The sequence below is a fragment of the Neolamprologus multifasciatus genome, chromosome 20 (genome assembly GCF_963576455.1).
Source record: "Neolamprologus multifasciatus chromosome 20, fNeoMul1.2, whole genome shotgun sequence".
NCBI lineage: Eukaryota > Metazoa > Chordata > Actinopteri > Cichliformes > Cichlidae > Neolamprologus > Neolamprologus multifasciatus.
In genome coordinates, this window is record NC_140458.1 from 4,828,507 (window position 1) to 4,834,430 (window position 5,924).

The 5,924-nt window shown below is 40.1% G+C and overlaps 1 long non-coding RNA gene across 1 annotated transcript; it reads right to left on the minus strand.

Annotated features, from left to right (window-relative positions):
- Positions 1 to 260: 260 nt before the first annotated feature.
- On the minus strand, positions 261 to 2,868 carry LOC146494165 (uncharacterized). The gene is made up of 2 exons (XR_014871545.1): positions 2,132 to 2,868; positions 261 to 2,059 (listed from the first exon to the last, which is right to left on the minus strand). It is a non-coding gene; the product is annotated as an uncharacterized LOC146494165 (long non-coding RNA).
- Positions 2,869 to 5,924: the final 3,056 nt, after the last annotated feature.

Here is a 5,924-nt window from a genome sequence, read left to right on the forward strand (position 1 = left end):
TTCTTCTTCTTCTAGATGCTTCATTTAAGGGTCACTGCAGTGGATTGTCTGCCTCCATCTCTTGCTTCTCCGTAATCTTCTTTCTTTTTCCTCATCAGCTCCATGTTCAACATCCTTTGTCCAAAATATCCACTATCCCTCCTCTGCGCATGTCCAAACAATCTCTCTAATGTTGTCTCCAAACTGCTGAACCTGAGCTGTCACTCTGATATATTAATTTCTAACCTTTTTTTTTTTTTTTTGCCTGTCCCGTTTGGTTCTTTTGCCATTAGAATTATTGTCTAAAGGCGAAGAAAGATGCCCAACGGATTTACTTTACCAAATGGACCATCCCAGCCTTGCCGTAATGATCTATTTGATTCACCTTTTATTGTTTATTTTATTTTTTATTTTCACTTGTTAGATACGGGAGAGACTTGAATGAGGAAAAGAAAAGGGAGAAAGAAAGAGGGAAAGAAAAACAGCAGAGAACAGGGACGGGGATAAAGGGCAAAGAACAAAAACTCTGGTAGGTCTTGTAGGTCAAGTCTTCACATGTGGTTACTGGAATATAGTCCTCACAGACAGCAATCTGGGGGCAAAACACCTGCAAATGAACTGATCTGACATGCTTTCAGTGAAGGACCAACATTTATCTACACCATCAAGAAGTAAAAATGGATTTACTGTGTTACGTTGCGTTGGTCCAGGCATTCAACTGAGCCTCGCAGTGGTGAGATGTTGTTGCTCCCACCTATTGTTCCACCACTACTAAAGTCACCGTGCTAAGAAACCTGATTCCATCACTGTTACGGCCCTGGGCCTTGGAGGGAGTGAGACTGCCTTTTTTTTTGTTTATGCAAATCCAAGTGTGCTATGACTCGTGGGTGATTGGTTACTGGGAGACCCGTGCCAGCCCTCTTTTATGCAGATTGAAGTGTGCCAGACCACGCGGACGATTGGTTGCCTGGAGGTCCCATGACACTCCAAGAGGAAATGACTGGCTGACTGTGTGCACCTGTGGGTATAAAAGGCTGAAGATCCTTCACACTATGGGGATTGCTGCTCAGAAGTGAATGTGCAGTGTCCTCCTAGTCTGCCTCACTTTTGAACTTTGTTTGCTAAACCTGTTTGCAGTGTGGCACTTTGTTTGTTAAACCTGGTATACAGCTGAACTTAGTTTTATTAGAGTTTTGCCGTAGTTACCCCTTAGCTTTTACTCTTGACTGTTTTTTCTTTATGTATTAGTTGGTTGCCCAGTGGTCTGTTGAACAGCCCTGTTGGTTTTCTGTTTAAAGTTTGCAATAAAACCTTTTATTTTACTCAGTTCCCGTGTGGGGACTTGTGTATGTTACTCCCTTCCTGTAGTCTAGGAGGGTCGTAACAATCACTTTTAGGGGAAAAAAGGGAAGCTTGGGGGATCCATTCTAATAGAGATGGATGAATACATCTCACACGTGGAGAAGGATTTTAGAACAAAAAGACGCACACAACATAAGTACACACTTTACATGAAACTGCAAAAACACCCACAAAAAACTTAACCAGTAATAGCTTAGTTCTCCAGATATTCTTGACATGTTGGCTTTAATATTGTGCTCTTAGAAGTGAATACTTGAGACACAGCATGCACAAAATGGAAGCAGAGCATTAGCATTAACGGTGAACTAGTTAGCTCATTGTGTCACGCTGGACGGAGGCCAGCAACTTGAACGAAACCCAAGCGCAGACACACAGAGCGGAGGCAAGAGGGCGTTTTAACACAATTTATTGGTGAATATATAATATGAGTGAAAACACAATAACGTGGCAAACTGCGGTGTGGAAACGTAGCCGTGTAACTATTAGCGTGGCATGAACGTGAGGACAACTGGATCTAGGCAGGTAAGTATTGGTCACATTGCAGGAGGTGGAGGTGAGGTATCGAGGGGGAGGTGAAACGGCTGACCTGGGGTTCGTTGGATCCAAAGTGGTGAGTGAGCAGGAGGGCAGGCAGGTGAGGTTTGGAGATATTTCCCAGTGAGGTGGAAAGGAGCTGAGATCCAAGTGGTGAGCAGCAGTCGACACTGGAGAATAGGTCCTGAAGCACAAGAAACAGCGTGAGTCAAACAACTTGAGATTAGCAGCATGAACGTGGGAGCCGGTTACCAACATCAGGTAGTTGACGAACTGGCAGGGAGGAGATGACAGCGCAGAGCTTAAATTCCTCTTTGGCCTGATTGCCCCAATTAGCTCCAGATGCGTGAAGCTGAGGAAGTCCTGCCCACGGGCGGAGCCAAGGGTGCTCTGGCACTGATGGAAAATCCCAGCTGCTCACCCAGACCATGACACATTGTTTAGTTACAGGATACAACACCATTATCAAAAATGTCCTTGGTTGTTCGAAGTGAACTCACCACCAATGGGATAAGTACGATTACAGATGTTTAACCTCACAAAAAAGATGGTTCACAAAATTCACAAAGCACTCAATATCCTCTCTCATGTTCTCCAACAACAACAGGGCCGAGTCTAGGCCACAGATTTCTTCGTCTGTCTGTGCTGTCTTTCTTTTTTGAAGCAAGTTGATGAACGTTCAGACACTAATCCAAACATTAATGCAGTGAGCTGAAAGACATTAAAGGCTAAGTGGACTAAACAAAAGTACATAAAAAGCATTCTTTACTAATATAAAACAGATTAGTGCAGATTTAAGAGAACAGGCATTGGGTGTTTGCGGCGGTGTGGGGTTGGTACATGCCATGGGTCAAATTTCAGTGTTTAATACTGAAGTGAAATATTGTTTTATTCTATTCCATTAGATGTGCTAAAATCTGCATTTGCAAACTTAAATTAATTGCTCACAGGTTTATAATCTCAGAGTTAATTTGCATTCTTAATGTTTATTAACAATGTATTAATGTATTTTTTGTATTGTATTGTTATCAAACTGCATGCTTGAGGGAATATTTCAAACTGAACGCAAGCACAAAACATCAAATCCATTAAACAAGTACCAAAGGGTAATGATTAGTATAGTAAAAAAAAAAATTCAATAACACTGAGAACTGAGAAATTTACAGAATTAAACCATTATTTATTCACTGAAGAAGATGATGAAGCACAAGGTGTGACAGATTTTCAAAGCGAGGCTCTGATGGGATAATGCTTTTGCTCTTCTTCACTTGCAAGCCAGAAACTTCTCACTTGTCTTAATGATGAGGTCCTCCCTTCATTACACGTTTACACGGCTCCCCTCTGCTTTAAGCTTTGTTTCCACTAACATACTGTACTGTAATTTTTATTGTCAGGCTTTTTGTTTAAATTTTGTCTAATAACGTACATTTTGGTTGTCAAAGCTGGACATTTAAGGTTTATTAAAACAAAATTCTTAATATATTGACTGGCAGTACTGCAGTTTTTTCAGTTCAAATATAACATTAACATCTCTTTTTCTTCCTGTCCCATTTGGTTTATTAGCCATCAGAATTGATGTCTGAAAGCCAACAAAGATACTCTACGGATTTACTTTGCCAAGTGGCAAACGGCCTTGCCGTTTTGTTCCATTTGATTGACCTTTGTTGTTATTATTTATTTTATTTTATATTCAGTTGTTACAGACGGGACAGACATGGCTGGGGGATAGGAAAGGGAGAAAGAAAGATGAAGTAACAGAAAAACAGAGGGGAAAGGGGACAGTGAGAAAGGACACATAAAAAGAAATCTCCCGGATCACCTGTTGAGAAAAAAAAAGAACAACAAAGTGAGAACAAGCAAAAAAGGAGAGCAACATAATAGACACAGCACCATCACATTAATGTAGCTAACAGTAAATGACAGTAAATACTAAATATTGAATGTTGTTGTGCAGCACGCAGGACCGACAGTGCACAATGTGCTTTGAGGTAGCAGCCAAGAAAGGTGTAAGCTGTGTCCCAAAACGTAGGCTGCATCCTTCGGAGGCCGCATTTGAAGGCCAATTACGTCACAGCCACGCGACGAAGGCTGTCCCAATTCGTCGACTCCTTAAAATGCGGCCGACAAATGCATTCTTCATTTCCCCGAATTTGAAGGATGGGTCAGGTGTGTCCTTCGTGGCACACCATATCCCAGAATTTATAACGCGGCCCAGCCAATTCCAGTTTCCAAGAACGTCGGCCGCTGCCAAGTTTTAATATCACTCTTATTAATCATTCTGGGTTACAAAATAAACTTTTAATATATTTTCAAGTGAGAAAGTAGCTGTGTAAACTTCAAATATCTGCTTGATTTATCAAGACATCGCATATTTGCAAAAGTGCTCCGACGTTTCCAGCTTTGAAACCTGACTGAAACTCTTCAAATAAGCCATTCCTCTGCAGATGATCTGTTAGCTGTTTGACTAATACAATTCTCTGACTCGACAGAGCCATAGAAGTTCCTTAACCCATCCTGCTGATGGAGGAACAGGATGAGCAATGTCAGAGCCTTAAAAAATTAACTCCAGCGGCCACTGGTGTGAATGTCTCTAATTAAACAATCAGAAATGGACTTCACAAGGGTGGCCTGAGGGTTCAAGGTCCTCTTGTGGGCCCTGTGTTCTGTGGAACCTGATTTGCATTTACAGTACTTGGAACGTCCATTAGTAACCTCCTGTGCTTTCTAACTATGAGAGCAGGTTCACCCTGGTCACATATGACAAATGTAAAAGGATCTGAAGAAGGAATGGACATGTACCTGTAACATCATTCGAAATGACCTGTTTGGTGGTGGGTCAGTGATGGTCTGAGGAGGCCTATCCATGGAGGAAAGCACATAACACTAAAGGCTTGGTAAGCCCACCCTTTCTGCCATTAGGTATCAGGATGCCTTGGTCCACATCTGGGAGGACATTCTATAGGACATCATTCATTGTCTCATTAAAAGCATGCCCTGACATGCAGTTATGCGTACGAGCCGATGGGGCCATAAAAACTGCTACATTTTGTAATGCTGCAAAGAAATTTCAGCAGAATGGACTAACCTGCCAAATATTTTTTTATATATACATTCAGTTTTGCTTTTTATTTCTGAGTTTCATTTCCATGAAATGGTGTGGCAACATTTTATTCCTAACACATTACCCAATCCACAACAGTACAGATATTCATCTTTTTTTTTTCCCCGTTGAGCTCTGGTGTTTGTATGTTCCAGTAAAGAAACTACATTTCAGGAATTGAAAGAATTATGACTGGAAAAGAAAATGCTACTTTTGCAGGTTGTGGTTTGCAGCTCAGCTGCAGGACAGAGGTGGAGCAGTGGGTTCGGGGTTTGGTGTCAGGGGAGGCTGACCCTGATCTGATAACTTAATTGTGTATGGCATGTAGCAGAGGCAGGCAGCTGAAAAGCTGCTGCAACTGTCAATAAAAATCAATAAAAAAAAACAAGCATTATAAAAAATACAATTAAATACAAAATGATAATCATAAGTTACAATCATTTAAATCACATATTTACTAGATTAAATCATGTTAAAGTCCTAGAATATAATGTATGTTTTTCTGATTGGTCCCTGATAATTCAGTACTTCTATCTATTACTTACTATACTTTGACCTATTATGGATTTTACTTAAAAAGACATATTCATATATGTAGTTCTAGACCTTTCTTTCCCCTAATTCTTCTCTAAAAAACAAGTTACTGAGCCTTAAGTTGCTCCTGATGCAGTCAGTGGAGTGTGAATGTTACATAGAGCACTAAGATGCAGACAAATGTGTTTTTAGTTACTTTTAGAATAAAACAAATTTTATTTCCATTTTATTTCCTTTGTTGTTGACTTGATTTAGTTACATATCCTTTATTTGGTCCTTCCTATAAGTCCATAGATAAATTATAAGTTTATAATACAAGTTTATAAGTTCATTTCCTTTCCTTTGATTTTATTCAATTTTTTGAACATCATAGTCCCAAATAATAATTATATTACTATATTTTGCATTAGCTGGT